Source organism: Chrysemys picta, chromosome 3 (genome assembly GCF_011386835.1).
Source record: "Chrysemys picta bellii isolate R12L10 chromosome 3, ASM1138683v2, whole genome shotgun sequence".
Taxonomy (NCBI): domain Eukaryota; kingdom Metazoa; phylum Chordata; order Testudines; family Emydidae; genus Chrysemys; species Chrysemys picta.
The window spans coordinates 188,042,991-188,069,189 of record NC_088793.1 but is presented as its reverse complement, the minus strand read 5'-3'; the positions used below and the strand labels follow the sequence as shown (position 1 = coordinate 188,069,189).

At 43.0% G+C, this 26,199-nt stretch overlaps 1 long non-coding RNA gene across 2 annotated transcripts in view; it reads right to left on the bottom strand.

The window, feature by feature from the left end:
- Positions 1–19,052, bottom strand: part of LOC135982076 (uncharacterized) — a 41,364-nt gene extending 22,312 nt beyond the window's left edge. The window contains exons 1-3 of one of the 2 annotated variants that reach the window (XR_010599284.1): positions 18,874–19,052; positions 13,029–13,210; positions 9,424–11,436 (exon numbers count right to left, since the gene is read on the bottom strand). This is a non-coding gene — a long non-coding RNA (uncharacterized LOC135982076). Of the gene's footprint in view, positions 1–9,423; positions 11,437–13,028; positions 13,211–18,873 lie in introns of those variants that run through there. The other variant, XR_010599285.1, reaches the window with a different exon arrangement.
- Positions 19,053–26,199: the final 7,147 nt, after the last annotated feature.

Sequence of the window (26,199 nt, the reverse complement as noted above, 5' to 3'; positions counted from 1 at the left end):
TTGGGTAAAGATCAAATGATTTTGAGGAAGGCTGGGTCATGTTTTAGGCTAATCTGGTTTTGTATAATTTTTGCCCAAAATGGCACGGGCTTCCATTTTGTTATCATGTGCAACTGTGAAGGATGGTGTGTATCCTGCCTGCAGATGTTTCCACTTTTCCTGTGTCTTTCCTTTAAATAACCATTCTTGGCATTTCTGTCATTCCAAGAGCTTAAAGCAGTTTGTAAAGGCAGGTCATTATTATCATCTCGATTTTTCAGATGAGGAAACAAGGACACAGAAGTCAAGACCAGAATTCTAAAATGTGTGTGCCTAAGTTTATGGCCCTCTTATTAGGCAAATAGGGATTTGGGTGCCTAACTTTAGACACCCAACTTTGAAAATTTTGACTTGAGTGGCTTGGTCAGAGTCACCCAGGGTCTGCTCCAAAGGTCAGTGAAGTCAGTGGAAAAAGTTCCATTGTCTTTAACAGGCTTCAGGTCAGACCCATGTTGAGTCCCAGCAGCAGAGACAGAAATAGAACCCAGTGCTGCACTGTAGCCACTAGAGAGCTATATCTTGCTTTTGCATAGAGCCATATAAATAAAAATTCAGGTATTTTTGTGACACTTTCTTCATAACGCATGTATACAAATATTTGGGTGCAGCAATGGTTCAGAGGAGCCTGAAGAGACAGCCCACGAAAGCTTATGCTCAAATAAATTTGTTAGTCTCTAAGGCCTGGTCTACACTAGCAGGTTATGTCGAATTTAGCAGCGCTAAATCGAATTAACCCTGCACCCGTCCACACAACAAAGCTATTTAGTTCGACATAGAGGTCTCCTAAATTCGACTTCTGTACTCCTCCCCAACGAGGGGAGTAGCGCTAAATTCGACATGGCCATGTCGAATTAGGGTAGGTGTGGATGGAAATCGACGCTAATAGCTCCGGGAGCTATCCCACAGTGCACCACTCTGTTGACGCTCTGGACAGCAGTCCGAGCTCGGATGCTCTGATCAGCCACACAGGAAAAGCCCCGGGAAAATTTGAATTCCTTTTCCTGTCTGGGCAGTTTGAATCTCATTTCCTGTTTGGACATTGTGGCGAGCTCAGCAGCACTGGCAAGATGCAGAGCTCTCCAGCAGAGATGGCCGTGCAATCTCAGAATAGAAAGAGGGCCCCAGCATGGACTGATCGGGAAGTCTTGGATCTGATCGCTGTGTGGGGCGATGAGTCCGTGCTTTCCGAGCTGCGCTCCAAAACACGGAATGCAAAGATCTACGAGAAGATCTCTAAAGCCATGGCAGAGAGAGGATACAGCCGGGATGCAACGCAGTGCCGCGTGAAAATCAAGGAGCTGAGACAAGGCTACCAGAAGACCGAAGAGGCAAACGGACGCTCCGGATCCCATCCCCAGACATCCCGTTTCTATGAGGCACTGCATTCCATCCTAGGTGCGGCCGCCACCACTAACCCACCACTGACCGTGGACTCTGAGGATGGGATATTGTCCACGCCCGCTTCCTCTGAGATGGTAGTGGACAGGGAAGAAAAGGAAGGAGATGAGGAGGACGAGGCAGTTGACAGCGCTTACAACGCTGATTTCCCAGACAGCCAGGATCTCTTCATCACTCTCACAGAGATCCCCTACCAACCGTCCCCAGCCGTTAACCCGGACCCAGACTCAGGGGAAGGATCAGCCGGTAAGTGGTTTAAACATGTAAACATTTATTTATAAAAGAATATAAATATTAACTGTGGCTTTTTCATGATTAGACTGTCCTAGGCACTTCAAGTTCTAGTCTTTGGCAGTGCAACTGCTGCAAAAAAATCTAACAATGTCCAGTAAATCTTGATTGGTTTGCCCTAGGCGCTGTACTGTTTAGCCCTTGCCAGTGCAGCTACAGTAAAATTCGGTCAATATATCCGGGGATAGAGCAGAAATCCTCATGGGACATCTCCATGAAGCTCTCCTGGAGGTAATTGGAAAGCCTTTGCATGAGGTTCCTTGGGAGAGCGGCCTTGTTGTGTCCTCCGTAGTAGGAAACGTTTCTGCGCCAGGCTACCATCAAGTACTCCGGGATCATTGCCTTGCACAGCATGGCGGCATACGGCCCCGGTCTTTGGAGGCTTTCCCGAAGCATGCGTTCTTTCTCGCTGTCAGAAATACGCATCAGAGTGATGTCGCTCATGGTCACCTGCTTTGAATTAGGGCAATGTTAGTATTGGGACTGCTTCCCTGTTCCTTTACAGAACTGTAACCGCCGGTTTACAGCCATGCGGTGGAGGCGGGAGAGGGGCAGCATAGAGGGATCTTTCCCGGGGACAGCCGCGAGGGGGTGGGACAGGGGCAGAGTTCATGCTTGCCGGATTGCTGGCAGCAGGAACTGGCCAACGCTAGGAGCATTGCTTTGAACGTGAAAGTAGGGCAGTGCTATTATGAAAGTTTTAAGCTGCCACAAGTCTACGGCTTACCATGTCTGCCCGCTACCCAAATTCTGCTGTGCTGTTCCGATTCTGTGATCTGCACTGCAGGACCCCAGGGACTGAATGCGAAGGCCGAAAATTCGACCTTGTCCTGAGTGCGCATGTGATAGGTGCTGTGAATGGTCTTTTTCACAGAGAAAGACTATTTTCATTGTTCACTCAAAAATTTATCTTTCTGAGGAATTCACTCCCTTTTTCCCATCCCACAGCTGTGACTGTCTCCCGACCTACCCTGTCATCAGACTCCCAGAGGCTGTCGCAGATTAGGCGTAGACGGAAAAGGACACGGGACGACATGTTCTCTGAACTTATGGGCTGCTCCCATGCCGAGTCAACACTGCAGAGTCAGTGGAGGGAGAACTTGTCCCAAATGCACCGATCACACATGGAATGGGAGGAGAGGTGGTGGCAGGAAGACCAGCAGGCGACTCAAACACTGCTTGGACTAATGAGGGAGCAAACGGACACGCTCCGGCGCCTTGTGGATGTTCTGCAGGACCGGAGGCAGGAGGACAGAGTCCCGCTGCAGTCTCTCTGTAACCACCGTCCCCTGCCACAAAGTCCCATACCCCCCTCACCGAAAGTACCAAGAAGGAGGGGCTGCAGAGCCCATGAAAACTGTCACTCTACCCCTGCAGACTGCTCAAGTGGCAGAAGGCTGTCATTCCCCAAAATGTGATAAGTCCTTTCCTTCCCGCATCACCCAAGCCCCCATCCCAGTTTCATTGTTCATTTGCTAATAAAAAATATGTTTCTGTTAATTGTTGTTTCCATCATGTTTTTTTAGAGGACAGTCTGTTTTAAGGGGGGGGAAAGGTGGTTGGTACAGACACGGGGGCAGGTTCAGCAGCAGGTCACACACACAGTGCGGTCACTAGGCACCCTGGTCAGTGTGGGAGGTGGTTTTCATTGTCTGGGGGGGGAGGGGGGGACTATGAGACTTTGTGGCGGAGGAGGGCGGTTACAGATCTTATGCAGCGGTCCTTATCCTGGATCACAGAGTCACGCAGCAGGGAATCTGTAACCGTCCACCCCCTGCCACAAAGTCACATAGCCCCCACACACAGAGTCCCGAACAGGAGGGGTGGCAGGCTCCGTTCAAACAATCAGTCTGCCAGTGCGGACCACTGTAGAAGAAGGAGCCTGGCATTCCTCCAGTTTAGAAGCGTCCTTTGCATGAGTACTGTACACCCGCTCCCCACCACAGTCTGCGTCCCAGTTTCAACACTTTACCGCGAAAACAGTAATAAATAAAACGTTGTTCATTAACAAATTTTCAGTGATTTTATTTTTAAACGTGTGTTGGAAGGGGGGGGAAGGGGGTGAACGGGGTATGAAACTGGAGAGGATTGTGAACAGTCACTGGGTAAAGAAACGGGGGCAGGTTCAGCTTCTCTGTAAACCAACAAAATTGTTACAGGTTACCCTGCTCACTCAGGAACCTAGCTTTCAAAGCCTCCCGGATGCACAGCGCGTCCCGCTGGGCTCTTCTAATCGCACGGCTGTCTGGCTGGGCGTAATCAGCAGCCAGGCAATTTGCCTCAACCTCCCACCCCGCCATAAAGGTCTCCCCCTTGCTCTCACAGAGATTGTGGAGCACACAGCAAGCTGCAATAACAATGGGGATATTGGTTTCGCTGAGATTGGAGCGAGTCAATAAGCTTCTCCATCTCCCCTTGAGACGTCCAAAAGCACACTCCACCACCATTCTGCACTTGCTCAGACGGTAGTTGAAGAGTTCCTTTTCACTGTCCAGGGTGCCTGTATGAGCCATGGCATTAGCGGGTAGGCTGGGTCCCCGAGGATCACTGTAGGCATCTCCACATCCCCAACAGTTATTTTGTGGTCCGGGAAGTAAGTACCTTCCTGCAGCCGTCTAAACAGACCAGAGTTCCTGAAAACACGAGCGTCATGAACCTTGCACGGCCATCCGACGTAGATGTTGGTAAAATGTCCCCTATGGTCCACCAGTGCTTGCAGCACCATGGAAAAGTAGCCCTTTCGATTCATATACTGGCTGGCCTGGTGGTCCGGTCCCAAGATAGGGATGTGAGTTCCATCTATGGCCCCACCGCAGTTTGGGAATCCCATCGCTGCGAAGCCATCTATGATCACCTCCACGTTTCCCAGGGTCACTACCTTTGACAGCAGTACATCAACGATTGCCTTGGCTACTTGCATCACAACAACCCCCACGGTAGATTTGCCCACGCCAAAGTGGTTCGCGACTGACCGGTAGCTGTCTGGCGTGGCAAGTTTCCAGAGGGCTATGGCCACTCGCTTCTGGACAGTCAGGGCTGCTTGCATCCGGGTGTCCTTGCGTTTCAGGGCAGGGGACAGCAACTCACAAAGTTCAAGGAAAGTTCCCTTCCGCATGCGAAAGTTTCTCAGCCACTGGGATTCATCCCAGACCTGCAGCACTATGCGGTCCCACCAGTCAGTGCTTGTTTCACGTGCCCAGAATCGCCGTTCCACGGCATCAACATGACCCATTACCACCATGATGTCCACGGCGCGGGGTCCCGTGCTTTGTGACAGGTCTGTGCCACTCTCAGACTTCATGTCCTCATCGCGCTGCCGTAGCCTCCTCGCCCGATTTCTCACCATCTGCCTCTGGAAAAGGTGGCTGATAAGGTGCGAGGTGTTGACAACGGCCATAACTGCAGCGATGGTCGCAGCGGGCTCCATGCTCACAGTGCTGTGGCGCCCGCGCTGTCACTCAGCAGAAAAGTGCGCGAACTGATTGCCCGCCAGCGCTTTCAGGGAGGGAGGGCGGGAGTGACGGTTGGATGACGACAGTTACCCAAAACCACCCTCGACACATTTTTTCCCCCAGCAGGCATTAGGGGCTCGACCCAGAATTCCAATGGGCAGTGGGGACTGCGGGAACTGTGGGATAGCTGCCCACAGTGCACCGCTTCCAATGTCGACGCTTGCCCCGTTAGTGTGGACTCACACAGTCGAATTACTGTCCTTAATGTGGATACACACGTTCGACTTTGTAATATCGATTCCACATATTCGATTTAAGTTACATCGAAGTACTCTCGTAGTGTAGACATACCCTAAGGTGCCACAAGTACTCCTGTTCTTTTTTGCAGATATAGACTAACACGGCTGCTACTCTGAAACCTACCTCAACTGTGATGCTTTCTGGAACCAATCCAGTACTTTCCCTTTGTGGATAAAGGCAGTACAGTCTGCAGTCAGAAGATCTCTCATATAGATTTAATCTGGCTGTTTTCCTCCCTGGGGAGTGGAGTTCAGGATAGAGAAGTATAAGGCAGCATGTGCCTTGAGTTTTGTAAGCTGAATAGACTAACTTGCACATTCCAGCTTTCCTATGGAATAGGTGAGTAAAGAATAAGTGGTGCTTTTAATATTGAATGTATCCCTATGTTTAAATACTCATATCTAGTTCTATGTTATACTTCTATACATATATATGAAGTGTTTAGAAATATAACATTTATAAACATTGCATTGCATATATACACAGATACTATTGATGATCTTTTTATTCACCTTGTGGCAGAACCATTTAAATGAAAATACGTTACCTTTTTTCTTTGCTACTATAAATTCTATGCTATGGGAAAATAGTGAAGTGCAATCGCAATACATCCATAGAGAAATGCCCTGTTGAGAAGAAGAGTATTATACAGGGAACAATTGACAGCCCTTCACTTCAGTGGGTACATTTCTCTGTACAGCTGCATCACCACTAATGATAAATGAGTAATGTTTGATAGCTGGCTCTGTTGCCTGACAGCTACAGTTTTGGCCAGAGGGCCACGACAGGCTTTAGACTTCTGTTCAAAATGAGTTAAACATATTAGGTATTATGAAGGCACAGAAGCCTCAAGAATGAGTGCTGAAATGAGTTATCAAGGTATGCTCCTGGGTACACAACTTGCAAAGCAGATGTCATTCTAATAATGTGTGATATAGAACATGTCTGGCCTAAACCCTGCTGGATGAAATATGAAGCCCCGTTGGTGATATTTAATACCATTTTATGAGGTGCCATCTTATAAAGACAATGCCCGCCTTATGTGGAATGCTTAAGGTATTTTGCCAAAGGCACTGGGAGGTATCTGAACTAAGTAGAATTTTTATTATTTTATAAGCCTTTACTTTGTAATATTTCTGTTTCTACATTATTGTGGTACTAGCTGCACTAACCCTTTGTCTAGTGAACTTCATGAGTGGTTTACTGATAGATTGACTGATAGCCATTGCTCTCTTTGGATGTAAAGGCCAGTTCCTACCTAAATATATTTAAAAAAAATAAAAAGAAGCTGGCTGCTAGAGGAAACACAGCTTTTCAAAAGGCATTCCTGGAAAAGAGGACTGTAACATACAAGTATTTCAAGGTTTTGAAGGGAGCAAGGCCTAGAAATATCATATATTTGTGCATTGTAAATGCAATGTTCTTTTCTTTTTTTCATAGATTCATAGATTCCAAAGCCAGAAAGGACCATAGTGATCATCTGGTCTGACATCCTATACAACACAGGCCATAGAGTTTTCCCAGAATAATTCTTGGAGCATATATCTTTTAGAAAAACATCCAGTCTTGACTTCCTCTTATAATCTGTGACCTTTGGTTAAGAATGTCTGCGCAGAAAACAAATGTAATTGCTTAATACAAGGGAAGTGGCGAGAGCTCTCTCTCCCTCTTTTTCTTAATTTATATATTTTGGTTTAATGCTGTTGTCACACACAAAATTTAATTCTCGTTCAGTTCGGTGTATTTAAAAACAAATGCAGAGCGTAAGAGAATATTTCAACCCGCTTTAGATACCTATTCATGGGTGTGTAAGGCCTGAGCTAACAGCTGCACCAACTTAAAGACCTCAGTGAGGGATATATTGATCCGGATGCTGAGTAGTGTAAATTGGCACTGTTCCACTGGATTCAGTTTCCACCAGCTGAGGATCTGGCCCAATATCGCTATAGAATTGTTTATTGTCTTTCTAGACATGTTTTTCCATTTTGCCACTCACAGACACACCTCCTCTGTCAGGGCGCCAAGTGCTACTGTAGATACCTAATTGTGGAATAGCTTCCTGATGTGCCAGCTCAGCAATACTTGGTCAGTGGGGATTTAATCCTGTGAGGTGTATCTTGCATTTCTTGGGCTGTGTGGCTCTCCTCTAGGAAAGGTTCTACTCTGTTCAGTGAAGGTCAGATTTTATAAGGTGCTGAGCATCTTTGGTTTCCACTGAGGTTAATGGCAGGAGGAGCTCAACACTTAGCAGGATCAGGCCGACGTGACTGCTTCAGGAGATTCCCCTCTACAGAGTAAATAACGGGTCTAAAGAATTCTTTCTTTGCCTGAGCTCTTGGGGCATCCTTTGTACAATTCCCAGCTCAAAAGGCAGCACTCAAATCCAACTTCTGGCTCTTGCTCTTAACGCTAACGCTCTAGAGTGGTGAGCACCCCATTAACTTTTTTCAGTCTAAGTGATCTCTGAGCTGTAGTAGCTAAAGATTCTACTGATTCGAGGAGCCATTAAGCTAATTTGCTAGTAACTTTTTTGCCCTTGAAAAACTCACTATCCCCTCCAAAGGCGTCATCCTCTGAGTCCAAGGTTCATAGATACTCAGATTCATCTTCCTTTATACCATAAACATGCCACGCAGATATAATCCATTTGGAGTCTGGCAAGTGATAACTGTCACAGGCAGAATGGGTATTGAGGGGCCCACAGTTAGACACTAACATCAGCATGGAAGGAGCCTATCCATCCTGCTGTGATGATCTGTCTATCTCTCTGCCTATGGTTTGTATCACATAAAATAAATTTTCATGCCAGAATAAAACTCAGACCGAACATTCAGTGTGTACTGCCATAGTTTCAGCCTGTGCTTCCTACTTTTGTTTTTAAATGCACTTAAAAGCATAAAAATGGTAAAGACACAGCTTTTGAAAGAAATTTCTGAAAGTCATTGATGTGGTTATGTCATGAAGGACGAGCTTATTTCAAAATATCATAATAAAAGGGGATAAGTCATGTTGTAAATTGTTTAAGTCAATGTTTTTGTTACTCCAAAAGTATATTTTGTGCAAAATTAACATTATATTTAGAATTTCTTACCTTTTCTGCCTTGGATTGTGGTTATAATACATCAGTCTGAACATTTGGGGTACAAATGCAGGGCATAGAGCAAGTCAGCCTTAATGCCAATATTTATGAAGTGCCTTTCATCTTAAAGCAGTACTATGCTTTCAGAATAAGGCCCTACAATAGTGCTTGTGATTATATTATGATATTAAGATAGGACTAGATCATGGCTGTTAGCCACAGCCCTGCATTGCATGTAGTGCAGTGCTGCCTGGTCCCAGGAGGGATTATAACTCAGAGGGGCACAATGTCCCCCCCTCCACCCCCGAGCTAGTGTCCGATGTGGGTGCAGGTAATTTGAAACACCTATTTGAGAGTCCCAGCCCAAGTGGAGATGGAAGCAGGAAACCATAATGGAAAGCAACTTGGTAGCAGCCCCTGTGCTCCCCTGAGTGCAGAGGACAACATTGCTGAATGGCCTTTGTGCAAGCCATGCAGAGGGAAAAGGGTCCTTACATCCTCTCCATCTTCACAGTGGCATAAGGGCCAGCCACATTCCAGCCCATACTGGAATGTCCATCTCCCGTGGCATGGTCTGCCCCACTCCCCTCCCCCAGAGAAAGCTCATAAACTAGTTTGCAAATCTGTTATTTTAGCTGTACAGGTGGCTTGTGTTTATAGTGTTTTTAACTCAAAGCTCATTTCCTTAAAATCTGTCCTTATGTTCACTAAATTCCACATACTCCCTGTTCCAGCCTTCATGATGATTTTATCTCCCCCACACTTTCCCCTTTTTGCCGGTATTGTTGCAGCAGTCAATGGGAAATACACAGAAACAGCAGATTAAAAATGTAAATTTTATAAACTGAAATCAAAGGTCCTAAATCCTTAGCAAAGAAAAGCCAACATAAGTACGAACATTAAAAAACATACATAAATAGTACTTCAAGGCTGAATGTGTTAAATAATTCAACAGTTAAGTCATAAGTGTTCTTAAACTTAAGTATAAAAATGCCCTTGACAATATTTCATAGCCATGCATTTCTTTAAAATATTTAGCATTCTCATTAAAGAGAATGACTTTATTTTATATATTAGTTACACTCCTGCTTGTTAATATGAAGGAATTTAGAAGCAAGGAGCATTCTTATGTATATAAGCAAAAGATAATTTACATATAAAGTTGGACAACTATTCACTTTTTATTTATTTCTGGATCATCTGCATCTACACACAACCATCCAGCATTTAAACAAATTTGTTCCTTAATGTGTAATATTAATATTTCCTGCCCAAAGTGTCATTTGCTAATGCCATCATGAAGACAGGTTCATTCAAAGCTACATGGACGCTCTTGCCTTTGAAAGACTTAATGAACCTTACATTTTTTGAATACTGCACAATGTAATGCCTATTACATATTCATTGCCAGAATGGAAGATTTCCTTTAACTCTGAGCTTCCTGGTTTAGTTCACTGTAAAACATTGTCAAAAGTCACAAGAGACTTTCACTGAAAATTGTGACTCTTGATAGCAGGATGTAATAGGAAGGTTTAGAGTAGAAGAACCTGTGGTATATGGGCCCCGTGGGAATAGTTCTGACAGACAAATGGATGGATAATACAATTTTTGACATAATGGGATGAAAAAGTTTATGCCAGAAAGAACTAAATTAAAGTTATTACTTGAAAGAAATTCTAAAGTTTTCAAGACCATCAGTATTACCTGTGTATGATTCATTTTACTGCATCTGTGCATAACAGGTTTTTAAACAGGGTTGCTGTCAATTGATTTATAAGCTTACTAACAAATCTGCAATAAAATTTTAGTTACCTCCTTGGAAATACTCGCAGTAACATCGTTTTGCACAGTGTTTTTGGGTTTGTTTTAAAGCAAGCCCTGTCTACTCAGTTTTCTTCTCAACTCCCTTATGTAAAGAAATATGGAGATAATTTTCAGAGTTTTGAGGAGGAGAAGTTATAAAACTATGTTATTTTGCACTTTATATTTTGAATATGCTTTACAAAGCATTCTGACAGGTTTGGAAACTAGCAGCAGGCTTTGAGCAATCTTTGTCCTTATCCTGCAATGACCACTGTGTATATGCAGGTATTTGCCCATGTAGAACCCATGGCAAGATCTAGGCCTTAGTTAACTGCTTGGCTTTTTATACATACTATCCATCTTCCTATATATGTATGTGTTTAATGTGAGCAAAGGGTTAAATTGCCCATCAAGCACACTTTTATTTGTGAGTAGATGCCTGGATTTGACCACATGTCTCTAGAGATGGATAGTTCACTAATAACCACTATGGCCCAAAGCTCCCACTTTAACTACATTTAATTTTAGCTGGCAGGGACTAAAATTAACCCAAAGGTTAAAATGAGGAAATCAGTGTGATGGACAAAGGCAAATAGAATATATATTTTTTCTAATAATGATAAAGATAAGAAATCGGTTGGCATAGAACACCGAAGTAATGCTAAATTTGAGATTCAGAAACCAGTCAGCCCTGGTGCCATGCTACTGTCTGAGCTGTGGTGAGATGTGTGACAGAGCACTGAGTAAAGGTGACTAATTATACTGCATTATTCACTTTTGCTCATTAGATTTAGTGCAAAGGTTTTACTTTTTTATATATATACCTTAAAAGCACAGTGATGTATTGTAATAGATAACTCGGATCTTTCTTTTGTCTTACTAGAGGGTCAGTTCAGATGGAATTCTCACTGCAGGTTACATCTATGAAAAATCACATTTTCATGGGCTCCCAACTTCCCATCTTCCAGAGTTGCAGCTTTCACCTACAGCCTCTCAAAAGCCCCGGAGAGGCAATTCTCACAGGCAGAAACACATGATAATATCCTGGCTCGGATACAGCTGTTATGCACCACTCTGGTGGGGGAAAGGGACAGTAGAGCCACATTAATGGTCAGATAGGGTTTCCTGTAGCATAGGGGATTTCCAGTCTAGCCCCTCCTCAATGCAGGGGTCATATCAGGGACATAGCTAAAAAGAGGGAGAGGGGCTGCCAGGTGGCAGTGTCAGCTGCCTCACCATACCATTCACCCCATGTATGTCCCACTAGTTCTGTCAGTGTGTGTGTGTGAGTGTGCGTGTGTATGTGTAGGTTCATCCACTTTCTATGCACCCCTCTAAAGTGATTTACACATGGGGGAGCATTTTCTCAACTCTCCTAAGGAGGGGGACTGTGATTGTCCTTGGCATTGGTGTTGGGCACTCACATAGAAATACTCCTTGCGCCCTTTCCTCCTTCCTCACATACACACCCACTAGTTTCAAGGACAACCTGGCAGCAAGTGACCCTTGAGCCTCACCGCTGAGGGAAATACCTTGGTTCCATCCCCCACATGATGTTGTTACTCACCACTCAGTCTCATAGAACCATATAGTCCTTTGCTGAGTGTCAGTGAAATGAATTCAACTGTTTAATAAACCTTGGCTGGCATGTATGATGCATTATCTCTTAGACATTTTACCTGCCCTACAATCCTTGTATTGCGTTTGGATCAGTAAATGAGCCATTAGGCAAAGATTAACAGAAAGGGAGAGGGATGGTTTTATTGATATTATTTATATATGAGAAACACCTGACTTTTAAAATGTCTCTTTTATGCACAAGACACAGAGCAGCACACACTGAATCTAAAAGGAGGAGAGGAACAGGTTAAGTGCATCCACACTGGGTGTGAATGAAATCAAATATGGGTATAGTAAAATACCCTTTTCCACTATGAAAATTGTCATGCTGTTCTAATTGTGAGTATCACAAAAGCCACTGCTTCTATACAATACCCTGGAGCTTCACAAAAGGATTGACTGGAGAAGCACACATCTACCAATAAGTGGCACTGAGTATCTACTCCATTTCTCACACAGGTTGGCATGACTCTCAGTGGTACATCTGGTGGAATTGGATGGCATTTATCAGGAAATAATCCAAACATGGCGTGCCAAAACCCTAACATAAAAAGTACTTGTGCCTCATGTCAATCATTCGCCCTCTGACAGTTCAATAAACATCCTTTTTGTGATGGTTTTCAGCAATGCTGACACCCAAAATGCAGGAAACAATGCCAGAGATGGAAATGACAAAGCTTCTGTGAAACGTCAAAAGGGAGGTACACAACCTGGCATGAATTTTGCTAAGTGTTGCTTAGCAATACACTGCATGTAGGCCACCGGAATGTCAGGATTAGCCGCAAAGGGAGTGACAATCCCACCTTCGCTGAAAATACATCATTCCCCAAAAGAATAAAAAAGTCGGGAACTACAGCATCGGTGGGAGAGTGAGATGCCAGAGTCTCAATGTACACCTCTAGGCTTCCAAAGATAACGTACCTCCCCAGTCATCAGCCTCTCTCACACACACAAAGAGGAGATCTGCAATGGGAACATGTTTACATGTTCATCTCCTTAGTACATAACAGGACACATTCAGTCTCTCAGACCGAAGATCTACTTACATAAATTCTTTGAAAGTAGTTCAAGGCAGACATCACTTGGAGGGTGTTAGTAGGTTTGATCCAGTGAGTGCCTTTATCATTCTTTTCTCCATGATGATCAGAAAGGGCCAAACTCTACCATCAGCTGCAGGTATCTCCCGCTGTCAACAGGAGCCATGCACATGCAAAATTTGTATCGACTGCTGAGGTTTAGACAAGGATGAGGAGGCAAAGAAAGTATAAGTGAAAAGAAGTTTGTAGAATCAGGATGCATTTGCCAATGTCATCTCTCATGAAATGTGAAATAAGGACAATCTTTTAATAGCATAGTTGTTTTAGGCAGCAATACTTCTACATAAGTAGCTGTTTTTTGTATGTTTGTTAGTTTTTTAAATTGCAGCTTCTCTGTAGGAATGAGCAAGTTCTCAAATGGTGCATAAGAAAGCCAGAAAAGCACCTGGTGCATTATATTTCTAGCAAACCAAATCCTAGAACTAAACCTGAAGAGTAATAACAATAATAACAAATAAACAATACCTAGCTCTTCACCCACACATCTGAATGTACTTTAAAAGGTAAGTATCATTATCACCATTTCCCCATTGATGTGGACCTGAGGCACAGAGAGGAGAAGTGACTTGACCAAGGTCACCCAGTAGGCCAGTAGCAGAGGTGGGAATAGGCCTCAGGCTTCCTGCCTCTCAGCCCATGCTGATCCAAACCTGGCAGTTGTTGTTCACAAGATCCAGGTGAATATCTGATTTTATCAGTACTTCATTTGTACAAGTGTATTAAAGAGAGATGGGACCAATGCATGCGTATTAAAATCTGAATAGGGGCTATCCCCAAAATTGGGGGTGTTTGGATCCAGAAATCTGGGTGAGGCCCAGAGTATGTGAGCTGCACATCTTTTTATTCGTACTGCAGCTATACATACAGGGCTAAATAATGATTTGGACTAGGAGTGAGGGGGAAATATGGACCTTCCTTTACACTGACCTGTGCAGATGGGTGGGGTGGAAGAGGGAGGCACCAGACAGTGCCCAAAACATCTGAACTGCCATGGGGGCTTTGCTCATAAATTGCTGCTTGCCTAGAGCAAGGGAGAATCAGAGAGGGAGTTGTGCCTCAGTGGGATGTGTCTGAGGGTAACTCTGGGGCAAAACAGCTAACCTATCACCCCTTCTTTGATCAAGCCTGTGCCTAAAGGGACAATCTAGTGAATAGATACTACGGTAGCAGGTGTCCTAGCAATACCATTGATTAGATACTGTAGTCAGACAGACAGACAGATGGCTATGCACAGAAATCCTGAGGTGTATAGATTCTTATATACCCTTTTGACAGTTTTGCAGGGAGAAGTGCTAGCTAACTCCATCAGTGCTTTTGAGCCTAGACTTGTTAATTGGCATTACTTCTAATTCCCAGCTATATTTTAAGGTATGAACCTAAGGAATTTTAAAGTCGTTATGTGGGTGAGGGACTGATAAAAATAAATCCTTCAGGTTTGAAAGTGGCAGAGAGGGACTATAAGGTGTTAAGAAATTCATGAGTTTTCAGCCAATTGGTTCAAAAAAGCATCAGGGTGGACTGAGAAAGGTCACTGAGAGCACTCTGGGTGCCTCCTTTTATCAGCTTTATGCATCCCATAAAATAAATTTAAAGCAGTTTAATTTAACACTCTAATTAGTGATGGGTTTTTCATTTTGTCTTTTTAACTGTACGTGAAAAAAAGATAAAGGGCCAAATGCAGAACTGGCACAAGTGAGCAAAGCAGCACTCAAGTTAGTGAAGCTGCCACATCGGATTCAGTCCTTAGATATAAATGCTGACATTCAGAGTCAAATTCATCCCCGAGGTAACACAACTGAAGTAAAGACAGTTTTACCACAGATGAATTTGGTCCTCCAATATTAACTACTCACTGTAGAGATCATCCTTAGATCTCTATCTGCAGAGCCTGAGAGATACAACTTTAAAAATTCTTTTCGTTAATCAAACACTTGGAAAAAAACAGGGAAAAATCTGAAGTAGATCTGAACAAAACTCTTCTGTGTTTTCACTTCACACTGATCCATGCAAACATTTTCTTCAGTTTCAGCCCAGTGGGTTCATACACCCTGAATTTCACTTCAAGTTTCTGTGTTCGAATGAACTCCACATCTCAAAGCAAACTGCAGTCATAGGGACACATCTTCAGCTGGTGCAAATCAGCATAGTTCCACTGACTGTGTTTATGGCTACACCGATTAACACCTAACATCAGAGTTTCACCTTGTATTACATCATAGAATCATAAACTAGAAGGGACCTTGAGAGGTCATCTAGTCCAATCCCCTGCATTCAAGGCAGGACTAAGTATTATCTAGACCAGGGTGGGCAAACTTTTTGGCCCGAGGGCCACATTGGGGTTGCAAAATTGTATGGAGGGCCAGGTAGGGAAGGCTGTGACTCCCCATACAGCCTGGCCCACACCCCCTATCCTCCCCCTCCCACTTTCCACCCCCTGACTGCCCCCCTCAGAACCCCCAACCCATCCAACCCCCCATGCTCTTTGTCCCCTAACCGCCCCCGGGACCCCACTCCCTATCCAACCTCCCCTGTTTCCCATCCCCTAACCCCTATTCACACCGCTACCCCCTCACAGGCCCCCCCCCAAGTCTCCCACGCTTATCCAACCCCCCCATCCCCCGTCCACATCCCAGAACCTCTGCCCCATCCAACTGCCCCCTGCTCCCTGTCCCCTGACGGCCCCCTGGGATCCCTTGCCCCTATTCCAACCCCCCGACCCCATCCCCCTTACCATGCTGCTTAGAGCAGCATGTCTGGCAGTCGCGCCGCCTGGCCGGAGCCAGATATGCTAACGTGCTGCTCGGCCGGAGCACGTAACCCCGCCTCCTAGAGCGCTGCCCACATGGCGGCATTACTGCAGGGGAGGGGGGACAGCAGGGGAGGAGTTGGGGGAGAGCCTTCCCAACTGGGACCTCAAGGGCCGGGCAGGACGGTCCTGCGGGCTGCAGTTTGCCCACCTTTGATCTAGACCATCCCTGACAGGTATTTGTCCAACCTGCTTTTAAAAATCCCCAATGATGGAGATTCCACAACCTCCCTAGACAATTTATGTCAGTGCTTAACCATTCTGACAATTAGGAAGTTTTTCCTAATGTCCAACCTAAACTGCCCTTGCTGCAATTTAAGCCCATTGCTTCTTGTCCTATCCTCAGAGGTTAAGAAGAAAAATTTTTCTCCCTCCTCCTTGTAACAACCTTTATGTACTTGAAAACTGTTATGTCCCCTCTCAGTCTTCTCTTCTCTAGGCTCAACAAACCCAATTTTTTCAATCTTCCCTCATAGGTCATGTTTTCTAGCCCTTTAATCATTTTTGTTGCTCTTCTCTGGACTTTCTCCAATTTGTCCACATCTTTCCTGAAATGTGGCGCCCAGAACTGGACACAATACTCCAGCTGAGGCCTAATCTGTGAGGAGTGGGGCAGAAGAATTACTTCTCGTGTCTTGCTGACAATACTCCTGCTAATACATCCCAGAATGATATATGCTTTTTTTGCAACAGCGTTACACTGTTGACTCATATTTAGCTTGTGATCCACTATGATCCCCAGATCTTTTTCTGCCATAGTCCTTCCTAGGTAGTCAGTTTGTATGTGTGCAACTGATTGTTCCTTCCTAAGTGGAGTACTTCCCATTTGTCCATATTGAATTTCATCCTATTTACTTCAGACCATTTCTCCAGTTTGTCCAGATCATTTTGAATTTTAATCCTATCCTTCAAAGCACTTGCAACCTCTCTCAGCTTGGTATCATCCACAAACTTTATAAGTGTACGCTCTATCCCAGGGGTTGGCAACTTATCAGAAGTGATGTGCCGAGTCTTCATTTATTCACTCTAATTTAAGGTTTCGCGTGCCAGTAATACATTTTAACGTTTTTAGAAGGTCTCTTTCTATAAGTCTATAATATATAACTAAACTATTGTTGTATGTAAAGTAAATAAGGTTTTTAAAATATTTAAGAAGATTCTTTTAAAATTAAATTAAAATGCAGAGCCCTCCGGACTGGTGACCAGGACCCGGGCAGTGTGAGTGCCATAGGTTGCCTACCCCTGCTCTATGCCATTATCTAAAGCATTGATGAAGATATGGAACAGAACTAGACCCAGAACTGATCCCTGCGGGACCCCACTTGTTATGCCCTTCCAGCATGACTGTGAAAATGGCCAAAACCACACATTTTACAAGGATGAGAAACAAAACCATAAATTTGGCCATAGTGACCTGGTGCCAAAGTTATGGGGAGGGGATCTATAACAGGAATCTTTAGCCGATAAAATCTTAGGCCAAACATTTCAAACATGAGTGTCTATCCATAGTTAGGCACTGATTTTTTTGGAGTGAGGGGTTACCACTGCTATTGTTCATGGAATCAGTGGAGTTACACTTCAAACTAGATTTCCTGAAACCTGACCAAGAGCTGTTAAAAAAACAGTTTGCTTTTAAAACCAACTTTCATTTATCGGGGCACAATTATGACCTTTGTTATGCACCTATGCAGGAGAATAAGGGGGCAGCATGTGCTAAGATACTCATACTGTGGGTTGCAGAACTCAGCGGAGAACCACTGATACTCCCTCTCAAAATAGGTAGGTGGGGAGAGAGGGTTCATGGGTAGGAAGGGGGTGGAGTCTTGATTCTGAGCTCCACTCCAACTGGCCTCCTAGGGCAGCTAAGCTGGTATAAATAGAGAAGGTACTCAGCTGACACAATTTTTTTCCTCCCTAAAGCAAGGAGGGAATTGTGATTTTCTTTTGAGTCACAATATGATCCTTGGTCTGCTCTTGGGACAATGCAGTTATGTACTGCCCCTTACTTAGGGCTTGAGGTAAAACCACCATCTAGTTCCCAGTGGTTACAACAAACTACAGTTATATAAAAATTCTTATGAAGGTGAAAAAAAATCAGATATAACAGCTTTGGAAAATATAACCTCTCTACAAACAGCCCCATCAAAACAGCGAGTACATTTTGTCCACACAACATAAACAGATATTCAAAATGTTTGTCATTTGTCCTCATGGGGGGGAATATCTTCCCTCCTCTTTGTTCCTTTTTTTGTTTAAAAAAGAAAGTTCTTCCAGTTTCAAATGTTTTTGCTATTTGTTCAACTACTGTGCCTCACTTTGTAAGGAAGTTGCATGAATGGGCACAGCTCTTGTAGTTCTGCAAGTTTCACCCTGGAAAATGCATACTGAGTCAAATCCATCCCACAGATCAATGCTAATGAAGTAAACTGAGTTTGGATGTAGCTGAACATTGCCTACTGTACCTCTCTGGTGGCTCAGGGTATTGGGCTGTAGCTTTTTTACTACTTGGTTACCAGTTCAAATCTAGCTCACGATTACAAAGACCAAAGTTTGTTATGATCTGAAAGCTATTTAATGGCCTATCTCCAATGAGAGTAGTGAGACCTCAATCCCTTCTGAAGGGACAAGTCTCCACATCATAAAAAACACCTTTTCAAGTGTACTTTTTGGTCAGTCTAAACATGGAGACAAAGGCATGAAAAGACTATAGAGTGAACCATCCCCTCCCCCTGAGAGCTGATCCTTTCAGGTCATAATTGAGGCAGTGTAGGAAAACTTACACCATGGCCAGTGTTGTACCTGGTCTGTAGATTAATAGAGGATTTCAGTCTCCAGAGCTCTCACTCCAGCTCTTTCATGAATACTAAATTCCCTCATTTTATGATTGTTATTTTAAACTTCTCTCACTACTGGAAAACATGGCTTTTCTCATGTTTCTGCAAACCTATATGCAAATCATTATTTGAAATAAAGTGATGAACTACCTACCGAGGTTCAGATCCCCAACTGGTGTAAATTGTGGTTGCTTTGCTGAGATGAGTGGAGCTATGCTGATTTACATTGGCTAAGAATATGGTCCTAAATTGTAAGAACATTTGAATACAAAGATAATCAACTGTAATGAGAGCTTCTTTATTTATCTTGAACCCACATTCAAGCTGCACCTTAGCCTGACACCTAACAGCCAAGAGAGTTAAGTTTACTCACATTTATTGAGTGTTACCTCAGGTTCTGCATATTCTCCAACTTTCAAGCAGGTTTATCTGCTTCAGAGGCTTATAGACCCTGAGATGTGTCTAATCTGACAGCACCTGAAATTAATTGTAAGGGTTTTTCTCTACCCACCCAGAGAGAGATATGCAGAGAAACCAATTTGGTAATTACCCTGAGTCCTGCTGCATTTCTGAATTATTCCAGAGCCAAAATAGACTAGGACTAGGAATATTTATCAAAAGATGGAACAAACATTTACATTCACTCCATCTGCAGCAGGAATCAGATTATTTTTTCCCCCTAGAAGGGCAGAGCCAGGGGGTGAAGAGTTGGGAGAAGGATTTGGGAAGGGGAATCATGGTCTTGTGGCTCAGATGTGATGGACATCATTACAGGTGAAGTTAATGGAATGATGTTGTCAATGGCACAGTGAAACTGTTCTGATCATTTCACCCAAGCTAACTGATTCATTTAATTAACTTTGAGAGAAACTGCTACAGTGTTTTATCACTCAGCCCCACAGTGCCAAATATCCTGGAGTAAATCAGTAATGTTTATTCTGATCTGTGTTTTTTTTTTTTCTGTTCTGTGTGTTTAAAATTTGGTATTGAAATATTGACGCAAGTGAAGAAGGCATCTCCTAAAGGAGAATGGAAGAGATAAAAGAAAAACAAATATTTTTTTAGAAGGTGGAGAAGGATCCTCTATAACATACAGTTATAGGTATAGAACAGGGGTCGGCAACCTTTCAGAAGTGGTGTGTGGAGTGTTCATTTATTCACTCTAATTTAAGGTTTCATGTGCCAGTAATACAGTTTAATGTTTTTAGAAGGTCTCTTTCTATAAGTCTATAATATATAACTAAACTATTGGTGTATGTAAAGTAAATAAGGTTTTTAAAATGTTTAGGAAGCTTCATTTAAAATTAAATTAAAATGCAGAGCCCCCCGGACCGGTGGCTGGGACCCGGGCAGTGTGCCACTGAAAATCAGCTCGCATGCTGCCTTCTTCACACGTGCCATAGGTTGCCTACCCCAGTATAGAATGTGATCTACTCTTTTTTGTTCTGAAGGATAAAGGATGAGATGGATGGGGGAGGGGAAATTCAATTTAAAACCAGCTTTTTTGCAGGCTATAGGTAGGTAGAAAAGTGAAAAGCAGCATTGGCACCTGTTAGTGGCCATTAAAAACTACCATGGACTGCTAATCTCTGATCATAAAAAGGCCATCTGCTAATGCTCAAAGGTCATTAAGATACCAGCCGTGTTTACACTGTGCTTATTGGCTGAGCCAATCGTTTCTGAGAAAAGAGGGCTTAAATGGTTATTATGTTGGCGCCTGCTAACACATCTATATCGTTAAGGATCTGTCAGCATTTTCATTAGAAACCCCTACTTTCAGGGCTTTATGACTCAGCCATTTAAAAAAACCCAACCACCTCCCAACCCCCTGTGGGTTGTAATATGTCTTGTCAAATTTCAGGAGGAGAGTGAATTTTTTTTTGAAATTTTTTGAAAAAAAAAATCAGTCTGGGCTCTTTTTAAATTCAGGGAATCCAGAAATTCAGAAAGATTTGTTTTGGATGCTTTGGTTAGTGCTTCTTTAACTCAGCCATGATTATGCTTTTGAATGTAATGGTTTAGTGGGCATCTATTTGTTATGGCAATGTTAATTTTTCTTTCTTTTTGTGTTTTGAATAAAAGTGATCAAAGATACATCTCTGACTCTCTATATCAATGGAAGCAACACAGATGCATCTGAGGGTAAAATGTGTCCCTCCCTAGAATAGACTCAAGCATCAATAATGCACACAAGTAGCTACTCTTTTTCAATCATACAGTGTTCTTACAGTGCGCATGTCTGCTGTCTGTGGCCCCCTTCAGTAATAACACCGGGCATGACATCTGAGTTGCCCATTTCCCCTCATAACCACCCAGTAGAATCCCCTCCCACTTCTGATCCACCAAAGCATTGCCCTCTTGTTCAAATATTTCCTTACAACTCACTTCATCTGCCATGCCCATGAGCTCTGAGCCAACAATAATAATATTTATAGTAAAATAATTAGCTGAACTATCAAGATTTGCATATGCCTAAACAGGGTAAGCACACGATTGCTTTACTTTTAAGGGCATGAATGATTCTGTTTTATTTGTTCTGTAAAATGCCTAGCACTTTATGAGGCGCTGACAATTAAATAAATAAAAAACTAAGATCCTGTTGCTGCAAATGTCTTCATGCAGTCAGATCCAAATGTCCTTTGTCGTCAACAGGGGTCTGTGCAGATGTAGGGTTCTGCTACATGGAGCCAGGATCAGGGCCTAATACAATAAATCTTTGGGGGTTGAATCTGTCCCAGTGTTTGTTCAATTTGTATATTGACATATTACAGCTTTTGGACCAAAGTAAATTTGGTCCGCCCCAATGGAAACAGTTTTCCATACAATTCTTTTTATTTTTCATTGTGCTCTTCCTCCAGTGCAAAACTCCCTTAAAATAATTATGGAAGAACCCACAAACAGACCTCTACATTAAAGAAATGTTTGGCATCTTATGTAACTGTAAAAGACCATACTTAACCCACCCATTGTGCCTGCATAATGACGGTGTCGCCAAACAGTGGGGGATTTTATGTGCCATATGTTTCACAATACCTAGGCACAATGGGTGGGTTAAGGAGAGAACTGGAGACTGAACTCCAAATTGCCTTGATTTTGCAGGTTTGAGTCAAAGCCTTAAGGTTACATTAACATAATTTTTGTGGTTAAATGGAACTATCAGAAACTTAGACACTTCTTTTTTTTTCTTCTGAGATAAAATGAGATATTGCTGTTCAAGTTTTTACCCTTCATTTCTGATAATGACAGCATCTCTCATAAAAGCCTGACTTTTATCTTCTCCAATTAACTGGCTAGTTGCACCTTCATGTTGAAAAGTTCTGAGTAGATTTCAACCTCTTCCTGAGCAAAGTCAAAGTGCCCTCACTAGACCTCTAAATGAGAAGTCTGTCCACAGCACCCACCCTGAAATCTCTGCTTGTGTGCGAATCAGTTCAATCTTTTGCTTTCAGCAGAAGAGTAAAGAAGAAACCCAGTTTATTGATTAACAGAAGCTCATTCAAAACCTGAGAAGCTTACAGATTGGTCTTCTCTCTCTGTTGTTCTGACTGGAGCTTCTCTTACATCTTGTTTAATTTTTGTTTATTGTCATAAATGCAGTTTGACTGTGGTAGGTTTTCATTGGCATGCATGGTTTGAGTGAGTTCATCTGATTGTTATGGTCTCTATTGTTGCACCTAGAGATCCCGGCCAAGATGGGGGCTCCATTGTGCTAGACACTGTACATACAGTAAAAGACAGCTCCTGCCCTGAAGAGCTGACAATCTAAACAAACAAGTTATAGAGAAAGAGAAAATAAGTATTATGATTCCCAGTTTACAGATGGGAAACTGAGGCCAAGAGAGATTAAGTGGCCTGCCACGGAAAGAGTGTGTGGTAGAGCAGAGAACAGAACCCAGATTTTCTGACGTTTAGTCTACTGCCATAATCACAAGATCATCTTTCCTCTCTGTGTTCCAGTTAGTTTCCCACATAACAAATAAATCAAATGCTTCTTCTGTCTTTTAGGGACAATGTAAATTTGGTTTACTCATCCTCTGATTTCTGATATGCAGAATAATGACTCAGTAGGTAAGGAAGAAAATATCTCATTCCCAAACCCAGTTCCCTTCAATGCACTGTAGTTTTCTTGCAGCTAAATTCCATATTTAGTTAGTATATTGTCCCTTTGGTCATACTGTACCTTAAAAATGGGTCCAAAGTATTATAATGAACTGAAATAAAATGTCTGAAGTACTCTATAGTTCAGCAATGGTAGTTTTTCCAGAACCATCTTCCCACCAGCCAGTCTTTCTTCTAAATATAACAACCCAACAGGTAGTTAATATGGTCTCCGCTAATTGTAAACAGGACTGCTGGCTTGTTCTGTGCCTATTGTTCCAGGGATATACCAGGGCCAAAAAACGTCAGGAGGTCTAGAGACAAAGTTGTTAGTGTATCCAGTGAGAACTCAAAACAAGAACAACTGCAGGCCTGGGTGTTTTTTATTAGAAACTGCTACAAAAGCAGAGTCTGGGTGTCTGTTATGATGTGGTACAGTGCTCTTTAAAACCCTTATTCCTATGCTTCCCCTGTAACTATTTTTAATCTTATTAAACAGGAGAGAAAGTTTCGGCTTCAGTGTCACTCACTTGATTCCCACTGTAAATTTCTTTGTTTTTAAATCTCTCTCTATACGTGGCAGCTGTATTGCAGATCTTAGAGAAATGTAAATTGCACAGAAATCTGCTGTTACAACCATGTGCTGTTAGGAAGGAGGGTGAGACCAGTCCCAGGATTCCAGCTGGGTCAAATGAGAGTGAGCTGTTCCCCTCTTTGGATTTTCAGGCTGTTCAATCTTCAATTCAATCTTGTAAAAGCAGAATTTGTGGCATTTGTGTAATAGAAATACAGACAGAAGTCAGAAGTATGCACCCAGACAGGTGATGTCTGATAACTTCAGATCTATGTGACTAGCTGTGCAGCACAAGGTCAGTGGTCCTCCAGCAGCAAACAGGAAAAGCGACAGGCAGAACTGGGGCTGGTGTTACAGGTCTGCATTTTTTTTTCCTTCTGAGTAATGCAGCTCCCGTTATATCAGTTTCTGGGGCTAAAAATCTCATTTAAAACATGTTCACACTTTCTAGTTTGGAAAGTCTGTGCTCGCTTTCTCTTTAAATAAAGTTCTCTTGGGCCTAGTCCTCAGTCTTATCTAGATTAGGGAAATTTGCAACAGTGTAACTGCAGCTTACCCCTACATCAGTGCATATATCCGTACCCTAGACAAGTCCTTTGTCCTGGTCTTTGTCTTGAATCTTGTGAATACCTCCCATTATGAGTCATTCATTTATTAGATTACACATTTTAGATGACTGGATTTCCAGATATTGAATTTCAATATGTGAAATTATAGACGCTAATCCAGATCCTATGGGAACCAAACTGGTTTTACAAAAATAAGTATCATACCAGATCATCCTGATGTATGTTTTTAGGAAATTAGTTAGGCTACTAACATTAGAAAAGGGAATGTGTGTGATGTTTTCCATGTAGGCTTTAGTAAAACTTTCAGTCTTATTATTATAGATTTTTTTTTTGGACAATGTGCTGGGTGCTGTGCAAATCGTGCAAACATAGTACAAGAACATGTATTCCCTATACTAACACAGATATGGTACAGTAGTTGAAGCTGTGAAAGCAGTTAGGGTCATAAAGAGATTTAAAGAGAAAAGAGATGAGGAATAAAAATGAAGCCCTGAGGGACGCGGTCAGATATTGAGGTAAGAAATGCAAAACAGACTTTAAAAGAGTGATCCCAGAGATAGGAGAGGTACCATGCCAACACAGAAGAGGCCCAAAAAGAATGAGTTGAGGAGGAACTAAAAGTGTTGAAAGCAACATTTAAATCAAGGAGTATGACAACAGAGAAGATGCTTCTATACTTGGACAAGAAGATGTCATTAAAGACCTTGATTAGAATGACTTTAATGCAGTGGAATAGAGGGGCTCCAAGAAAGTTTTAGAGGATTTGAAGTCAAAGCAATGGGAGAAGACAGCACACTCAAAGAATCTGCTGGTAAATGGAAGAAAAAAGATGGTGTAGGATGCTGGAGAAGCAAGAGGGGTGGAGGAAGGTTTTATATAATAAGTGAAACAAAGGCACAGGGACAGTAAGATATGAAAGAGAAGGCACAACAGATTCTGAAGCTGCGGTATGGAACACAGGCATACTGCCTACATTGGGTGGCCAGTTGGTTGCAGAGGAGAGAACTAAGTGGTGAGAAGTATCAGAGGGGTAGCCGTGTTAGTCTGAATCCACAAAAACAATGAGGAGTCTGGTGGCACCTTAAAGACTAACAGGTATATTTGGGCATAAGCTTTCATGAGTAAAAAAACACTTCTTCAGATGCATGGAATGAAAATTACAGATACAGGCATAAATATATATTGGCACATGAAGAGAAGGGAGTTACCTTACAAGTGGAGAACCAATGTTGAAGGCCAATTTAGTTAGGGTGGATGTTGTCCACTCCCAATAACTGATGAGGAGGTGTCAATACCAAGAGAGGGAAAATTGCTTTTGTAGTGAGACAGCCACTCCCAGTCCCTATTCAAGCCCAAATTGATGCTGTTAAGTTTGTAAATGAACTGTAGCTCAGCAGTTTCTATTTGAAGTCTGTTTTTGAAGTTTTTTTTTGTTGAAGTATGGCTACTTTTAAATCTGTTATTGAGGGAGATTGAAGTGTTCTCCTACTGGCTTTTGTATGCTATCATTCCTGATGTCTGATTTGTGTCCATTTATTCTTTTATGTAGACACTGTCTGGTATGGCCAATGTACATGGCAGAGGGGCATTGCTGGCACATGATGGCATATATCACATTAATAGATGTGCAAGTGAATGAGCCTTTGATGGTGTGGCTGGTGTGGTTGGGTCCTATGATGGTGTCGCTAGAGTAGATATGGGGACAGAGAAGGCAACAGGGTTTGTTATAGGGATTGGTTCCTGAGTTAGTGTTTCTGTGGTGTGGTGTGTAGTTGCTGGCAAGTATTTGCTTCAGGTTGGGGGGCTGTGTGTAAGCGAGGATTGGCCTGCCTCCCATGGCTTGTGAGAGTGAGGGATCATTTTCCAGGATAGGTTGTAGATCGCTGATGATGCGCTGGAGAGGTTTTAGCTGGAGGCTGTACGTGGTGGCCAGTAGTGTTCTGTTATTTTCCTTGTTGGGCCTGTCCTGTAGTAGGTGATTTCTGGGTACCCATCGCGCTCTGTCAATCTGTTTCCTCACTTCCCCAGGTGGGCATTGTAGTTTTAAGAATGCTCCAGAGAGATCTTGTAGGTGTTTGTCTCTGTCTGAGGGATTGGAGCAAATGCAGTTGTATCTTAAGGCTTGGCTGTAGACAATGAATCGTGTGATGTGTCCTGGATGGAAGCTGGAGGCATGTAGGTAAGTATAGTGGTCAGTAGGTTTCTGGTATAGGGTGGTGTTTATGTGACCATCACTTAA